Below are 18,743 nucleotides of genomic sequence, written 5' to 3'. Positions count from 1 at the left end.
TGATAGAGACCAGTCAGACCTCTCAGTGGTCCTTCAGCGATCTGACTGTCAATGTTGGTCCCCTCCTTGGGCAGTCCTTGCTGGTATCCTGCATGTGTTTGGAACCTTGTGTATTCCCCTGTAGATTCTGGCTCCAGCCAAGTTTACACCTCGGTGAAGACTGTGTGTGTAGTTCAGACTCGTGATTTCTTCCCTGGAGTCTAGAGGAACCCTCTTGGCTCTGCTTGCTAGAGCACAGGAATGTGGTTCTAAATGGTCTGGGGTAACCATGTAGATGGCTGAGCAGCCATCTTTTAAAATGACCTCTCAATGATGCTCCAGGTTAGCACACAGAGAAGTTTTATCAACACCTCTGCTGTTTCCGCAGCTGAACATGCCTTGTGTCTCCCCTTCTCTCCTTTCCCTTTAAATGCCCATGGCTGAGAGTGGAGAATGTTTCCTGAGACTCTCCATCTTAAGCGTGGCTCCGGTTATTACCATTCACTGGATGAAGGGGCAGGGAACCCCCATACCTGCCAGTTCCTCTGGGATGGATGGGGATTTCCCCCCCTCTGTTCTGTTTTGTGAAGTTTCTTATTTGACTTTGCCATTAAACTGGACATTTTCAGTCATCGCACACACACATCCCCTCCCACCCTATCCCTTGTGATAAGGCTTACCCAGCTTTCTGCAGTTCATTCTCTGGAGATTTTAGCACAGTGTGCTTAGGTGTCCTCCACCATCTTCCTAAACTATTGTTTTCTTTTAAATATTATTAACGCAATGCCTGTCAATCATGCCAGGGGGGAGGAAATGAGAAAACAAAGCAAAAGAACAGCAAAACAAAGAAAACACGACAAGATCAACCCTGTCCTGACAGGTTCCTCTCCCATCTTTCCCCACAAATTTCTGGGAGCTTTGTCTTTAAGAGACCCCGGATCCTCGCAGGAAGGTCTGCTTTCACTCCACGTCAGCTGGGGATGTGCTCTGCTTCTTCGGTTCTCTACTAAGACGCACTCACTTCCCATCTTAGAGAAGAGACTGAGCCCTAGTGGCTGTGAACAGAAACAGAGTGACTTTTCCCAAGGACCAAAATGAAGGACTGAGCCCGTGAGGAACTCTGAGGAACTAGCTCCCTTACTCTTCTGCGTCAAGTGTTTGAGATTGCCGCCAGATAAGTTGCTCATGTGTGTTCTGGCGACTTAAAAAAATGCAAACCTGATGACAAGCCCAGGCATTTTAAATTATCATATTTGTTCTTAGAAACCAGAAATTAACAGCCACATTGGCCAAGAAGTACCCAACCTGTTTTCATATGGTGGTAACATGCTGTGCTGAGGTGTTGTCTAAGTGGATTGGACCACAGCAACTGAGATTCTCCAGTGAAAACCAAAAGATCTGGACCAAGTTTTACACAGGAAGACATACAGGTCTAGTTCCAGGAGAACCAATTATGTAATTCTCCTGTAATTTTCTGGCAATATTTGAGAGTCTTTAAGATAGTATGCATTTTAAAATCCCATTTAATGTATAATCAACTAATTTAAAAAAGGATTCATTTTAAGAAGAGGGCAGATGGTCCTCATGTTTTTATTCTATCTAGCTTTCTGACTATATACATATATTTATTAAAATTTCAGTTTATCAAGAGGGAGATTCTTTTTCTTTCCATCTTGGTTCTGCATTTGAGTCATAACTGTTGTTGGTAATTTAATGTGGGAGTGGGCACAGGACAGAAAGAGGGAGGGTGAGGGGGGCCTGGGGACACCTGGGAACACAGAGAGAGAACTGGGTGGCAAGCAGTCCTGTGCTAGCATTGGCTGATAATGGCGGTAAGCCCTTCTAGGTCCCTGGGAGCAGCCTAGTGGCATCGCTGGTAAGCTAGCATTAGATACTTTCCGATTTTGTTTCCTATGCACAGAGAAGCATTTATTTTTGTTTACTTTTAGTCTTTGTTTTGGAAAGTTGGAAAGTAAAATAATGGAAATGTAAGCTAGTATGTAACTGCTGCTGAGCTGCAACTGAAATGGAAACATAGTCTCCTTCCTCCTCTCCCAGTTCCCTTTCCTTCACACTCCACTGGAGAATTTGCAAGCTCATCTGCGACATAATATCTTTTCCCACTGCCGGCATGAGGACTGTCTCAAAATTGGACATACTTTTGACAGTGTGTTCTCTTTTTGCAAACTAGATTTATCTATCCTAATTCTATTTCTTTTTCATATATACTAAAATAATTTCTCCTTACCTGTGAACACCTTCCAATGTTAGTGAGAATTGTATAAAATCTGTGTAGTGGTTAATTACATACAACTTCTCTGGGCCACGGGACTTTGAGTTCTCAGGCCTTTGGGCATAAGATAGAGTAGCACAGCATTGCTAAGGCTCCTGCTTGCTGACAGCAGACTTAAGGACTTGTCATCTGCCATTGCCACGTGGCTCAACTGCCCCTTTATAAGTTGTAACTCTTTTCAAACCTTATTATAAATGATGGTTCTTAGACACTTTAACCTCCCTTGTAGCCCACCATCCACCCGAGGTAGTGGAAAAGTGGACCTGTTTAGAAAGGTTCTTTGGAGCAGATCACATCTGTGTTGTTTGGAGATCAGCAATTCAGTTCTCAGGTTAGCTAGCATGCGGTGGCAGTTGGATCCATTTGCAAATACTTCATGGAGACACCAGGAGTCCAGGTCAGTAGAGTCAGATTGGCAACAGCAGTGACACAACCCAGCAGAGATAGCCAGGCCTCAGTCCCGGCTTGAGGCAGCAGGAAGTACTACCAGGAACAGCAGGAGAGCTCTCTGCTGCGCCTCTCTCAGGGAAGTGAAGATTCCTGAGACCCAAGACCCACAAGTGTTACACAGCTAGCTCTATAAGCAAGCCAAGTTCTGTCTTTGTCACTCCAAACTTTATAACCTCCAAACTTCATGTGTCGTCCTCAGCACGGGCCTTACCTCAGAACATGCATCTGTCTCAGCTAACATCACTACCAATCAGCATAGTCCCTGGAAGAAGCAAGAAACTGCAGCACGCCATGAGAAGGTTTTTGGTGCATTTCTCTCTATGCTGTCCCAACAAATGCAACTCAACTATGCAGTGTAAGGCAGACCAATACGTTTATATCATTAGCAAAGAATCGTTCCTCACCTGCCATTTCATGTGCTTGCTTTAGCAGGACATCCTCTCTCCTGTGTCTGCTTCAAGGATGCTCGGGTCTGCCTTAGTCTTTCCCCTGTGTCCACTTCAGGAAAACACTCCTTCACATGTTCGCCCCAGCAAAACCCCATCCAACACAACTACTCTCCAAAGAACCCTAAAGTTTCCACTTCAATAAGTAATAGTATGTAAGCAATCTCATATATTGTATATATTACATGTATACTATGCAAATATACATTTGTATATATCATATACTATGAGTCACATAATCACATATAAGGTGACAAGTACATTACATATTTCACACCTAATTTATCACAATCAATTGCCTTATATTTAGTCATAATGAGCAATAACATTTATATTTAATATATGCAATGCTATATGAATATAACTTTTATGCTAGTTTGTGAAGAAGTGGCATCTTTATCATGTTTTAAAATCATGGTTAACTTTTTAAAGGTAATGTACCGAGTTATGAGTTTCATCATGCTATCATAATACACAGGTGTCATGTTGTTTTCACTTCTTGTCTTCCTCCACTGCCCTTTGACCCCCCTTTCCAGCTGGTTCCCCACTTCTGCTTTTCCATTACATGCATCTCATAACCCTTCTATTTTTAACCACCTTTAAGTGCTCTTCCTCTGCCACCAATGACCTTCTTTCTAGCTTGTTGGCTCATCTACACATACACACATAAATATACCGCACACACATTTTGAATCGAGGTTCTGCATATGAGAGAAAACCTGGTGCCGATCTTTCTGAACCTGGCTTATTTTGTTGAACGTACTGATTTCCAGTAGCATCGATTCTCTCTCTATCGATGACCTGATTTCATTTTCTTTATGGCCACACTGAACGCCACTTAGCACCTGTTCCATGACTGCATTAACACACTTTTGCATCTAGAACATATATATGAACGTGTCTCTTATCTATGCACCAGACTTTTCTACTCAATTGTAAGTTTGAGAGACATGAAGGTCACCATTTACCTCATCAGCATCTCAAAACCTGAGACAATTAATGACCAGGGAAGAGAGACATTACTCAACACCATTATCTCTAGTTGTGCCCATGTTCCTACACAGGGCTGTGGTGTGTGCATCCATTGCAGAAACTTCTTAATTTTCCGTCTTCTCATTTCCCAGTTTTGGGATTGTTTCCTGTGCTCTGGAGTCCTACTTAAAACATCTCTGCCTATGGCTTTATCTTCAAGTGTCTTTCCTATGTTTTCCTTTATGTCTGTCCTTCAATACCAAATGCTATATGCTTTTCCACTTATTTAAACCCTCTTTGGTTGATCTCTTTAACATCTTTAAGTTTTCAAAATACAGGAAGCATAGGACTTCGTTAGACTTGCAGCGAGGTATTTTAAGTCATGTATTTTACGGATTTGTTTTTCTCAGTGCACTCTCAAAAGGTCTACAAAATTATTATATGATTAACGGGTGACTTTAGCAAGGTTACAAGATGCAAGGTCAGCATTTAATGTAACATTGCACAGGTTTTTTTTTTTTTTTTCACAAGCAAGAGGAGGAATGAAACTGTGTACTCATTGGATAGCATGCACAAAGATTAACTTGGTGAGGATCCAGGAACTGAGTAACAAAGTTACAACTATACAGTTCTTCAAAACCACACAGGCATAATTGAGACATCTTGGGGCTGGATTTGATAATACTGCCTTGCACACGGCCCCACAAAGTACAGTCAGTGGAAGAAACACATTTTAAATTGCATTCATGGAAATTCAGCATTTCTAGACATCAGAAGATAGAATCAACAGACTGAAAACACAACCCATGGGACGAGAGGAACTATTTGCAATTTGTGTCTCTGAATAGGGTTAGTACCCAGTGTACACAAAGAACCGCACCTCAGCCTCAAAACAGCAAATAACATAAAAATTAACCAACACCAATGCCTACCCTTAGGAAAATGCAAATCAAAGCCATACTGACCTTCCCCCTCCCCCTTATGTCTGGGTTTGGGACCATAATCCTTCAGCCAGCCCACGCTCCCTTCTTCTGAGGTTCTGCTTCTGGGTGTTCCCCACCGTTGACAGCATGCTCAGCTCCAAGTTCACTGAAAGCTTCTTCTGCCCGCTGAGTCATCTGAACCCCGTTGGTAAAAAGTTTCCATTCACATATCATGATTTTTCAGTCTCAGAATGTCTGTTTGGTGTTCGAAATATGACTTCTACCTCTGCCAGTGTTCCTTTCCTTCAGTTCGTAGATCACCTTCCTGAATTCGTTGACTGTTCCTGGTCTCCTTTAAACTCACTGGTCCTATCTCAGTTGGCTTAGAGTTGTGGTCAAGTTAACCTGAAGCCATTCTTCTTCAGGGTCAAACCATTCTGTTTCCTTGCACCTTGTGATCTTTTGTGGAAGGCTGAGTGTTTGAAAAATAACCCCATCTCCCCATTTTTTTTTTTTGCTGACTTTGTGCTGACTCCATGACTTACTGCTCAGCCCAGCACATCCATCCATCCGTCTGTCTGTCTGTCTGTCTGTCTGTCTATATCTGTCTGTCTATATCTGTCTGTCTGTCTGTCTGTCTATCTATCTATCTATCTGGATTTTCAAGACTGTGTAGCCCTTGCTGTCCTAGAACTTGCTCTGTAGACCAGGCTAGCATCTGTAGACCTGCCTCTGCCTCCCGTGTGCTGGGGATTAAAGGCGTGCACCATCACCACCCTGCTCAGCTCGCATCACAGCTGCACTGGACCCTCCATGTCTTCCCTGTGCCTTTCCTCAGCCTCTTCCTTCTGTATGACTGACATTCAGGGTCACACTTCCCGTGAGTCTCATGCCCACTTCCTTTCAGGGCCTCAAGTGTTCTATTGGATTTCTCTGCAATAGCCTCTTTTTTTTTTTTTGGTTCTTTTTTTCGGAGCTGGGGACCGAACCCAGGGCCTTGCGCTTCCTAGGTAAGCGCTCTAACCACTGAGCTAAATCCCCAGCCCCGTCTGCCATAGCCTCTTAACCAGCTGCCATGAGGTGTGTAGTTTCCAAGGGCTTCTGACTCGGATCTGAACTATGGTACGATTCCAGCAGTCTTCAGAGGAACATAATAGAATCTAGTCCTTTATGCCTCCCCCGAGGCATGCCAAGTGTGGCACGGCCAGATGAGGAACAGCCTGACATGGTTTCCTGCCCCTGGAACAGAGCCAGCAGGGTTGTAGGCTTCCGCAAGTGTTGACCGTTGCTGTGGGTGAAAGGCTCGTTCGTACGATAATGTGCATATGGAGGGGCAAGCAAAGTGATGAATCAGAGAAAGATTTGACAGAATAGGATACACTCAACTCTCACTAGAACAGCACAGGGAGGAGAGGCTACTGACAAGAGCACAGGGAGAGCGGGTGGGTGAGTTCAGTCAGTCAGTTCAGTTGAGTGGAGCCAAGTTCGTTGCAGGGCAGTGCAGTGGAGTTGAGTTCCTTGGGAGATCATGCGGTTGAGTGCAGGGCAGCAAAAGCGGTTGAATGAGAATGAGAAGGAGCCAGAAGATTTGAACAAATTGTCAGAGTTAGCTTGAGGATGAGCAGAGCAGTTCAGCTGAGAGAAGCCAGATTGGATCAGTTATCTTGGAGAGGAGTTTGAACAACAGCTGAGTCGAACCAGTCAGCCAGAGTTCAGAAAGACCTAGAAAGGGTAATATTGTTTAGCATTAAGTCTCAGAGGCTGAAACATTCTAGGCCTAGGTTATCGGAGGCTGGAGGCTTCAAGGTCTGGGCTTGCAGAAGATTAGATTTCATGAAGGCTAGAAGTTTCCAGAACTAGGCCTAGGGACAGTCAGAGACATTCTGGGCTCAGCGTGAGTACAGCTCTTTATCATTTACTCTGAGGAAATAAAACCAACTCTCACATTAAAAACAAAAGCAAGCCTTTTTATTTAAGATATGACAGACTACCTAGTTTTCAAGAGAGAGAACTTGGACCCAGACTGAGCACACGTGCACGGTTCTCTGGAAACACTTGTGGACTTCAGGAGGTCGATGTTTGGAAGAACAGAATAAACTCAGAAGCTAAGAAGCCCGGGTGATCAGATTGGAATCCCTTTGGCACCACCCAAATGGTGCCACTCACAGAAACGAAGCTGTAGACTGGATTATTGTTCCGGTCCTCATCGCCTCTGGTGTGTCAGGGTTACAGGACACCGCGCCCTTCCTCTGATTTTTTTTTTCATCACCACTCACAGGAGCGCAGAGAGTAGATTTCCTTGTCTCCGTGGTGTGGGCTGAGAGAAAATGCATTGATAACAGCAATCTTAGAATCCAAAGTGGTTTTGCTGGGCTTCCCGTAGTATTACTGGCTGATGCAGCAGGAGATCACAGCAGTATTAGAGATTCTGATGAAAATGATCTGTGGGAAAGTTCGAATCTGTGTTGAGCTCTAAGCCCAGAAAGTTCTGGTATGTGTTGAGCTATAAACCCAGAAAATTTTCTGAGATTATGGCTTGTGGGGCTATTGTGTAAAACAGATGATTCAGTCACCTTAGGGGATCTAAAAGCTAAGAGTGTAGAATACACTTTATCAGCTATTGGCGGCTGCCATGGTGTGGTCACTGTGAGTCACGAACACCGTGTGAGCCTTCACCAAGTTACGGCATGGCATTTCATTTACAGACAATGCCTCTGCTTTGTAAGTCCTTGTTTCTTTCAGAGGATGGTGGGGTTAGTTGTTTAGTGATGTGTTCACCCTTTACAGAACCTGAAATTCCCTGTTGAGGGTACAAGGACAAACACAGGATTTTTACAGCATGAAAAACCAAAAGACTCACTTTGACAAATCTGACAACTTCTTCCAACTGGCGGAGAGATCGGGTGTGAATCAAGCCGGCCTGCAGCTGTGTCTTTCTCTGTGGCTGGCAGCATATGCAGAGTAAGACAAAAGAGTTTATATTAGGATGCCACCCCCAGGGCCATATTTTCTCTTTTGTCTTTGCTGTGAACTACACCTCAAGTCAGTGATGCGTCTCTACAGAAATCAAAGATGGATAAAATAGACTTTAGATAGGCAAGCCTTACACTAATAAACCACACCTAGTTGCATAATTATGTGAAAATCGCTTTTCTGAACAGCTTAAGGAACTGCTCTAAACTGGTAGACAGTTGCTTCCTCTTTCTCAGATTGCTAACCAGCATCAGATTGATACCCGCTGCAGTTCCAATATTAAAGAATATTGGTAACACTTCTCTAATATTCAGTCAATCTGAAAAATTGAGACAAACCGTGAAGTGTGTGGGTGAATGATCCCACCGATTGTCGTTTGGAAGTTGCTTAGGGGTGCTGAGGTAGGGAACAGAGACTGGGGAGGATGCTGGCTGGGACAGTCCTGACTTCGGCTCTGGCTGTCTAGGTGACCTTGGATTCCTCATGGAGGCCGGGGCTTCAGTTTAGATACTGCAATTTAAAGCACTTATCAGAACGGATCAGAAGCAACATTTCTGGATGAGGAGAGAAATGGAGTGACGTAGGCTGTTGCCTCTAACCAGTTTCTTGGCAGACGAGGTGACAGTCATGGGATTAACTAACCTTCAAACCATGCATTTGGCCCTTTAAATCTCAAACCTTAAAAATGGAGGGACTGGGGGCAGACATTGGGAGCTTAAGTGAAGGCTTTAAATGGGCTACTGTAACTTGATAGAGGCCCACGGTATCCATAACTCACAGTGAGTACTCCAGGACAGATGTCAGGACATGGTAAGGGAGGGTCTACACATTTAATTTCCAGGCTCCCTGAAGGTGTCTGGATTATCTATTTTACTTTTTAAGGGCTTCAAGAAGCCATTGTCTATGTCTTCCTTTTAGGTAAATATTAAAATTACTGTTTGTTTTTAAAGTGAGATTATTAGACTCAGAAAAAATACTTCGACAGCAATCGAGGTGAACTCATTCTAAATACTGTTCTGACTCTTTAATGCCTTTAAGAAAACCCAAGGCCTGTTTCTCTAAGAAGCTGTCTTGCTTCCCACTGCTATTCTGTGCACTTGGGAGGCGTGAGCCAGCACTAGTGTCTGCAGGGCCTCCTTCTTCTTCCAGCACTTTCACTTCTGTTCCTTCTCTCACAGGAGTCACTCGAGAGCCCTCAAACATCACCCAGAAGGAACCTTGGCCTCCCGTGTTTGCAGATCAGGAGAGCACAGCGCAGAAATGTCTAGAAACGTTCTCAGATTCGCACGGGACTTTTCAGTTGAGGTCGAGATTCTGCTCCAGGCTTCCTGATGTCAGAGTTCCACCAGCCAGATGCTCTCCCAGTGTCGGCTGGGCTCACACACCGAGTTTGAAGGACTGGAGGTCTCTTGGGAAATGTGTCTTTAACAACGCCAGAATCCTTGGATGTGGGCACAGGTGGGATTCCTAGGTAAAGGGTAACAGGCTTCGTGCAGGAATTTGGGGAACTCAAAGCATCAATCCCCCCGTGTGAGGACATTCAATGTCACCAACCTCTGGCTTAGGCTTAGACCCTGGGATCTATTTCCCCCTGAACGGGCTGCTCCAGATGACCGGAGAGCATTTGTTTTTAATCCTGGGCTGTCCTGAGTCCACTGTTCAAGGACATAAAGCCCTGTGTCTTTTGTTTGGGATGCTTGTTTGCTTAGTAGAAGCATATTTCTGTGCAGTTTGTATGAACTCCTTCGAATGGCACTGCACAAATCATATTCAAACAAGTTTCCCCAACCTAATTAGAATATTGTTTTATTACACTGCACATTGCCTAAATCTCATGCTAATTAAATGTATGTTGTTCTCCATTATTACCAACAAAAACTATCTATGCTCCAGATTTATGCTCGTGTACCGCGGCGGTTGACGGCTATATCAGCATTTCAAATTGAAATGCGTTGCAGAGGTTCAGAACTTTTTCTGGGAAATTAATTGCAGCTGGAACCTGGCACCGTGGGCCTTGCAGATCGGCCCAGGGGCCCCTGTAGCTCCTGGCTCTCTTTTCTGGAACAGAGTGACTGGGGGAGAGGAGCCAGGAGTGTTAGAGGCAGGAGTAAAAGGGAATGGGGAATGTGTGCAGTGCTGTTCGTTAGAGCCTTTCCGCCCTTGCTGGCTGTGTCTATGGGGAGATGAGCATTCCTTTGTGTAAGGAGCTAGTGCTGTTCGCTGCCTGCCTTAAGCAAGCCTGCTAGGGTTTGGTTACTGTCAATGCTGACAGCAGTTTCCCTGTTTTTTATCTTGATAGCCAAAATCTTAGATGATTACTTATTTGCAGTCGATCCCAGCAGAAATAGGTTTGGGAAATGGATGACTTTCTGTGGTGATTTAAATGGGAATGCGCCCCCCCCCCCCATAGGCTCTGGTATTGGAAACTTGGTTCCCTGTTGGCGGAACTGTTTGGGAAGGCTTAGGGGGTGTGGCCTTGCTAGAGGAATTGTGTCATTGGGGATAGGCTTTGCGAGCTGAAAGCCTCACTTCCAAGTGTGCTTCATGCTTTGGGTTTAGATGTGAGCCCCTGGCTTCCCACTCCTATTCTTTTGCCTCCCTGCCACCACATTTGTGCCACGACATCCCCTTGCCTCCATGTTCCCCCAACCCCTCTGTCACTATGGGCTCTATGTCTCTGGAACGGTAAGCCCAAACCCTCTTCCTTCTATAAGTCGCCTTGGTCATGGTATTTTAGCACAGCAACAGAGAAATAACTAATTCACCTCCAAGGTAACAGGACTTGTTCGCTGTTGATTTGTCCCTCAACGTTTCCAAGAAGAAGAAGAGAGATGACATTAATGCCTGGAGCCTCTATAACGCAGGGGTTGCATCTCTGCTTTGTAAGATTTTATGAACCCCGCCCACCCCTGCCAATTTTTCTTTCTTTGTTTTAAATGAAGAAAAAAAAAGGTTTTTGTCTCAAAATACAAAACCAAAAAATGTCTCTAGTCTTGGCATAGACTCGGAACTCTTCTTGCTTATCCTGAACGATGAAAAGTAAGGAGACCACGATGAAAAGTAAGGAGACCGGAGCAGCAGAGCACAGTAGCTCGTGGAGGTGGAGCCTGAGTTCGGTAGCCCAGGGGCTCGCTGGCTCATGTGGGTGGAGCCTGAGCGCAGCAGCCCCAGAGCACATTGGTTTAAAGAGAAGGAACCTGTGTGAGGCAGGCCACGAGCCCTCTGGCTTATGGAGGTGGAGTCTGAGCTCAGAGCCCCGGAGGTTTGGGTTGTAAGCCGAGGAGCCTTCAGGAACCAATTCCTTCGTCCCACCTCTTCCTTCCCACGTCTCTGCCGCACCTTCTTTCTGCAGTGTTTACTTTTGTGCCACCTGCTCACCTGATGCTTCCCACCACAGCCTGGTTGTTTCCCGTGCACCCACTCAGTCCCCAGACTACCCTAGCCTTAAAATCTGTCGAGTTCTCTAGTGATACTTCTTAACCATTAGAACGATCCCATTGTCTCAGCCTGAGTCGGGTGCCCGGCTTGTGTCAAAGCCATTTCAACAGGTGTGCTGGCCCGGTGAACGCCAAATACGTTGCTTCGCAGAGTCTTCAATAGTAGCGTTGCTTAAGAACAGGGGTTCGGCAGGGTGGAGGTCATGCCTACATAGGTGTAGGTGGATAAGAGTGCATGTTTAGCGGCAGCTTAAAGATGACGTCATCATTGGCGAAAACGTAGCTAATGTAAAGTAGTTGACTTCAATGGCTACTGAGCTCTGACATCAAGACTTCTACAGAGCCCACGTTCCCTTCAGAGACCCTGACTGAGAGGACGGAGAACGGGAATCTGCACTAGAGGAGCCCTTTTGGAGCATCTGATAAAGTGACCACCTATGACTTTTTGAGAAGCACCTGGGCATGTGTTTGGGGTAACCAGTGGTCAGCGCTGAAGGTTTTTCTTCATGGCAGCATTTATAGCAGTGAAGGGCTGTGACTGCCTCACACCGGCTGGAGGAGGTCCAGTAGTGAGAACGGACCCATCCTCATTCTCTTCGGACCGGACTTAGACACATGCTTGAGCCAACACTTCAGGAACTGATTCAAAGAACCCTCGCGTGTTTCCATCTCACTCGCTCTAGTTTGCGATTGAAGAAAGAAAAGGTAATTATGAAATAACGTGGTCATGTTAATAATACAATCCTAGTCAGCATGAATGAAGTATGCCAGGGTTGATTACATTAGCGAGCCCGGAGGCTTCATCAGGAGCTGTCAGAGGGACATTAAAGGAGCCCCCGTCCATGTTTCTTCGAGCTGGATTATCAGCACAGAAGATAATTTAATTTCTTTCATCTCTTTTCCGGGGTGTGATACTTGCTGAAGGTGCTAATGTCTAATTTTAAAGAGTGCGGATTTGGTTTTTGCTTTTGTTTTTTGTTTAAATCCCAAAGTTTAAAAAAAAAAAAAAAACAATTCACATTTGCAAGTTTTCTTCTCTCCCTGTGATTCAAGGGTGGTTAAAGTCTGGCGCTGGGCGAAGATCCATTGCACACGGTTCATCTTGCTTTATTGTTAGGTTAAAAAAGAAGCGCTCAGGGGCTGGGGATTTAGCTCAGTGGTAGAGCGCTTACCTAGGAAGCGCAAGGCCCTGGGTTCGGTCCCCAGCTCCGGAAAAAAAAAAAAAAAAAAAAAAAAAAAGAACCAAAAAGAACCAAAAAAAAAGAAGCGCTCAAAGGATGAAATTAAAAAGAAATTAGGATATGTAGTGTGTACAGCCAAGCCCACCATCTTCCTTCCACACGCAGCACGGAGGGTGGCTTTACAGCATGTGGGCACACGGGGCACCTGCATTCATTTAAATGATTACGTGTTCACAGCATTTGACTGTGTGCTGTGCAGTCACACGGACTGCGCATAATACAGTAAAATAAACCCACAGGAACACGGCCTGCTGCCTGTGAGAAACTAAGTGAATTAAATAAAAGAATGACGTACAGCTGGCTAGGCTTAAGGTTTGATGGATAGGAGGCAGAGAAGTCACAACTCTTGTCTGACCGGTACCTTTTAGCCCTGGAGAAACGTAGTTAGAAAAGCCACAAAAGAAAGGGGCGTGTCTGCTGCTTGCCTCAGGCTACCAGGGTACTCACTTCACACAAGACTTTGGACAGTAACCAAGAACTGTATAGCGAAAAGGAGGAAACTGGATGACTGGATGGTGGTGAACGAGGCAAGCAGAAAGAAAACAAACCTCTTGGAAGGCATGAGCTTCCCCCTGAGTTCTTTTTTGTTTGTTTGTTTGTTTGTTTGTTTGTTTTTAACTTATTTCCTGGGATAGGGGGCTGTGCTTACGACGTGGCCCACATATGGAGATCCCGGTTCTATTCTACGACCATGTGGGTTACAGGAGTTGAACTCCGATTGTCAGGTGTGGCAAGTGCCATTACAGTCTGAGCCGTCTTGCTAGCCCTTAAGCAAAACTATTAAAAGATAAATTTGGTTTCTTCAGTCTATTTGAGTGGCGTTTTCTGAGTTTGTCCTGTTTGTTCTTGGCACAAGAAGAAAGACCTCCCACCCCTTTGTGAAGCATCTCAGTTCCCAGCATGCCAAGCTCTCCTGCCCTCCTGTGGAGGCTCCTCCCCCCAACCTCACCCCCCCCAGCCCCGTCATGACCACATGATTGGCAGGTGCCTTTCTCTCTTCAGATGACCATCACATCCCACCGCACACATGTACGCAGATGAACCCATATTTACAACGCTAGCCTTCAGAGGTCCAAAAGCGCACATGCTCCTGTCTAGCAGTTCGATGTCCGCATCTGAAACATCCACAAAGATCTGTAACTCTACAGGGTGTGGTGGGACTCTTTACACTGTCTGTTGTCTTTGAGATCACAGTACCATCTCCTTCTACCCGATTGCTCCTGCCTGTCCACCTCATGTGTACTCCATTAGCATATCCACTAGAGAACCCTCACCCCCAAACCCTCAGTTGCCACAAGGTGACTGCCATCTCATCTTCTTCTGGTGACCATGGTTCCCCTCCCCCACTTTCTCTTTGATGACATCACCCTTGTCCACCCACCTTGATATCACTCTCTGATAATCCTTGTTACTACCCCTGTCTCTGAACTGACCTAAGAAGGCAGCCAAAGAGACCCTCCAACGAGACAAACCAGATCTGATTCCCCAACCCCCACTCAACATAGCTCTCTGTTACATTTGGAAAATATTATATACATTTGGAAAATTACAATAGTGCTGGAGAGACAGCTCGGCAGTTAAGAATACTTTACTGAGTTCAATTCCCAGCAACCAGACGGTGGCTCACAGCCATCTGTAATGGGATCTGATGCCCTCTCCGGTGTGACTGAAGGCAGAATGCTCGCATACATAGACCGCACAGCGCCTCCATGCTCACGTTTACCTCAGTTCTCAGTCTCACAGAACGTCCTTTTAAGAGTTGAAATCAGACTTATCCCTCAGATTAAAACCCTTCAAAGTCTAATAATCCTTTCCACATTGAGCAGTGTTTCGTCTGTGAGGAACGTGTTTGGCCCCGAGTAATGGAAAAACCGACTAATGAATCAAAGGGTGTGTTCGCTAACAGAACAAGGAATCCCGAAGAGGCAATTAATTGTGCTGGTGTGTGGGTTTTTAATGAATCCAAGAAGTACTCGGATTCTTCTTTCTCTCAGCATGCCATCTCACAGCATGCTGGCCACGGTTGTTACCTCATGGTTCCAAGATGGCCGCCTCAGCTCCAGACATCACACGCATGCCATCTGTGTTCAAGGCAAGAACGTGGTAAAGGAGATATAAATTGTACGGCAGACACGTTCCCACTCCAGAACTTTTGCATTCATCATTTCTTTCTTCCAGGATGTGCTTCCCCCGAGTTTCTACTTTGTGTTTCCCTTGTAGCTATTTATGTCAAAGCCCAAATGTTAAAGCAGAAAGGGGAATCATGGATCCAAATGAGTATGGCCTGTTGCTCTCTTTCACACCTGCTTTCTGGGTTTGTCTTACGGGAATCCATACTAGTTGCCAGGACTGATAAAGCAAAGCATCGTGGGCTATTTATTGGTAAGATCACCGCCTCTTTTGGTGTTCGAATTTTGGTTCTTTACATAGTTCTGTAGGCTGTTTCTTTACGCTGTTATTTGCATGTTTTCTACAGAGCTCTGGTTCATCTTACAGGGTCTCACTTATCAAGTACCACTGGTATTTCCGGAGGAGCAAGCATCCCATTAAGAAGTCGCTGCCCCTGCCTGAGTCTTGAAATGATTTCTCTGCCTTCCTCTGGTGGTTATACAATTTCATGTCGAACATTAAGGTCTTAGACGCACTTTGGTTGGGGGAGGGGCAGTTAGTTTTAATCTTTTCATTAACCTAGTTGTTTTCCCAGTGCCACTCCTGTTTTCATATAATGCGGCTTTGTTCCTTTGGCTTTATAGTATTGTTTGAAGTAAGGTATTGTGAACACCTTCTCCTGTGCTGTGTGTGTGTGTGTGTTTTTTTTTTTTTTTTTTAAATTAAATTTCTGTAATGAATATCACTGGGTGTACTGGGTAGTTTTGTTTGTCAACTTGACACAAGCTGGAGTTATCATAGAGAAAGGAGCCTCGGTTGTGAAAATGCCTTCATAAGATTCAGGTGTAAGGGGGCTGGGGATTATAGCTCAGTGGTAGAGCGCTTACCTAGGAAGCACAAGGCCCTGGGTTTGGTCCCCAGCTCCGAAAAAAAAGAACCAAAAAAAAAAAAATTCAGGTGTAAGGCATTTTCTCAATTAGTGATCAAGGGGGGAGGGACCAGCTCATTGTGGGTGGTGCCATCCCTGAGCTGGTAGGCTTGGGTTCTATAAGAAAACAAGCTGAGCAAGGCAGTAAGTAACATCCCTCCATGGCCTCTGTCTGCATCAGCTCCTGCTTCCTGCCCTGCTTGAGTCCTGGTCCTGAGTTCCTTTGGTGATGAACAGCAGTGTGGAAATGTAAGCTGAGTAAACCCTTTCCTCCCCAACTTGCTTCTTGGTCATGATGTTTGTGCAGGAATAGAAATCCTGACAAAGACACTGGGTGTTTGACAGGAAAACCTTATCAACTCTTTGTATTACTCCACTGACGTGTCCAATTTATTGGTGTTAATTCTGCTAAATCTGGTGATGTAAACTTTTCTCTCGTGTTTTAAAGTTCCAGTGTCAATGTCCTCCATATATGTAGCTAAGTATATTACTAAGTATTTTTAAAGCTCTTATAAATGAGGTCTTGTGAAGTCACGACAAATGACGACCAGTAAGGAATGACAAGGTGTACCAATGCCATCCAGCGCCGTTCACTGCTTGTTGGGTTATGTTTTTATTTCGTCTTAACATCATGTGTCCTCTCACGTGTTTGCTTTAGCGAAGCATCCTTTCACCTGTGTCTGCTTCAGTGAAAAGTTCCTTCATGTGTCTGCTTTAGCAAGACATCCTTTCACCTGTGTGCCCCAGCCAAACATCACTTGACAACTGACTTTCCAAAGAAACCAGAAGTAGCCACTTCAGTCTCGATTCCTAATTTCTTTCTTACTAGCCCATTACTGAAATACAGAAAGGTCTACCTTTTGTATATTGGGCTTGCTTCCTGCTGTAATTTCTTTTCTGGTGGGGACTTTTAGGGTTTTGGAGGATTTGCCAATAGGACTAGTTGATCTATGTCAGTTTTTATTTTTCCCCTTGCTCGATCACTATAGTTAAAGCTTCAAGAACTGAATGAGAGAGAAAGGAGCAGAGCCTTGCTCATTATTTTAAAGGAAATTCTTTCAGTTTCTTCTCATGTAGTACAATGGCAGCTACAGATTAGGTACCTGTAGCTTTTATTATGATAGTTTATGTTCCTCTATCCCTAGTTTGTTCAAGGCCTTTATCAGGAAGAAATACTGAATTTTGTCAAAGACCTCTTTTGTATCTATTGAAGTAATGGGAGAAAAGGAGGGGAGAAACTTGTTGCCTTAAGGCAACGTTGTATCTTTGAACAGTCTCTCTCTCTCTCTCTCTCTCTCTCTCTCTCTCTCTCTCTCTCTGCTTTTTATTTCCTTTTCTTTTTAAAATCCATGCTTTCCTTTGGTGATTCAATTTATAACAGTGGTTTAAAGCCTTTCCTCATTATATCCAAATTCTGTATTTCTTTAGTTTTATTTTCTAGAATGTTATTACTTTTCACTAAATTCTCTCATGCTTCGTGGTTTTAGGGGCAGGAGGATGTTGGTGAGAACATCTGTTAAGAGCCAGCTCTTCCCTTCGTCCTCTCTTGTTGACAAGGGAGGTGGTATTCAGGACTTTGGTGAGTATACCCTCTAAGCTTAGATTTTAGTCTTCCTATCAGTTATCACGCATATAAGGATGTATGTATATGACGTTACATATATGTAATATCTATGAACATATATACATGGTTTGCTTTTAAGTGTCTGAATTTCCCTAAGGGTTTTATACTTGCTTCCAGAACATTCTCCGATTATTTCCCCTGCAATCCATTGTCCCTAGATGATTGTAAGTTTCCCTGTGTGCTTCCTCTTCCTAGTTACCAGCCACTGGTATTCGTGACTTTAAACCTGACATCAAACCATACACCATTCCATTCCTCCTGCCCCTGTAAAGCCAAGCCCCAGGGTGGCCCACAGATGGACTAATGTGTTGCAAATAAGGTTTTCATTCTTTTCCCTCCATCCTGAGAGAGGGACCCGGGAATGGCCCACTTCCACCAAGCCACGCCCTCTCGGAGAGCAGGTGCAGCAAGGTTAAATGAAACACAAAAGCACCATATGTTTCTATCATTTTCTGTGTGACTTTTGAAGGGAGGAGGACTGGGTGTTCAATTTGTTGCAAATCTTTGGCTGCTTCTCAAGGGTGTACAAACAACTTAATTTAATCATTAGTGTTTATTTGATATTTCCTACAGGGAAGTAAGGACCTGTCATTTCATATCGTTTTTCTTTTTTGCTACCATCACTGAGGAACTACGTTTTCAAACATACACACGATATTTATTAAAAAGACAGGTTATATATTACTGCAAAAATCTAGTCTCAACAAGTGTGTTTGAATTGATCAAAAAATTTCTGCCATTATGAATTTAAGGTTAGGCTTTAAGTAAATGAAAACTTAAAAGTTTAAATCACAGAATAAAATAATTCAGGTATTATAGTCAAGCTACAATTTAAATGTTAAAGTGAGAAAAGTGGTTTCAAATCCCCAAATTTAAAAAATAAAAGTGATGTGGTTAATAAGGCCTTCAACACATAAAACAATACGTGCCTCATAACACATATGTGGATGTTAGTTGAGTGAGTTATTGATTAAATTAAATAAAGGAGATCTTGATAAGCAGATGGCCGAGAGGAGGATGTCTTAAGAGTATTTCCTGCTGAAACACCGTAAGTTGGGGAGGGAAGGGTTTATTTGGTTTATGCGTCCATAGCATTGTTCATCATCGGAAGAAGCCAGGACAAGAATTCGCTCAGGGCAGCAGCTGAGGCGGAGGCCGTGGAGGGGCCCTGCTTACTGCCCTGCTCCTCATGGCTTGCTCAGTCTGGTTTCTTATAGAACCCAGGACCAGCAGCTCAGGAATGGAACCATCTACCATGGGCTGGGCCCACCTACTTCAATCGCAAATTAAAAAATTCCCAGCAGATGTGCCTACAGCCGGATCCTATGAAGGCATTTCTCAACTGAGGTTCCCTCCTCTCAGATGGCT

General features: G+C 44.4%; 1 long non-coding RNA gene across 2 annotated transcripts in view; it reads left to right on the top strand.

The window, feature by feature from the left end:
- The window catches only part of LOC134479558 (uncharacterized), a 170,587-nt gene that overhangs the window by 97,291 nt on the left and 54,553 nt on the right, over nt 1–18,743 (top strand). For both annotated transcript variants that reach the window (XR_010053052.1, XR_010053051.1), the window contains exons 4-5: nt 9,215–9,494; nt 17,239–17,330. This is a non-coding gene — a long non-coding RNA (uncharacterized LOC134479558). The remainder of the gene's footprint in view (nt 1–9,214; nt 9,495–17,238; nt 17,331–18,743) is intronic.

This window comes from Rattus norvegicus, chromosome 7 (assembly GCF_036323735.1).
Source record: "Rattus norvegicus strain BN/NHsdMcwi chromosome 7, GRCr8, whole genome shotgun sequence".
NCBI lineage: Eukaryota > Metazoa > Chordata > Mammalia > Rodentia > Muridae > Rattus > Rattus norvegicus.
This window is presented reverse-complemented; position numbering and strand designations above follow the sequence as displayed.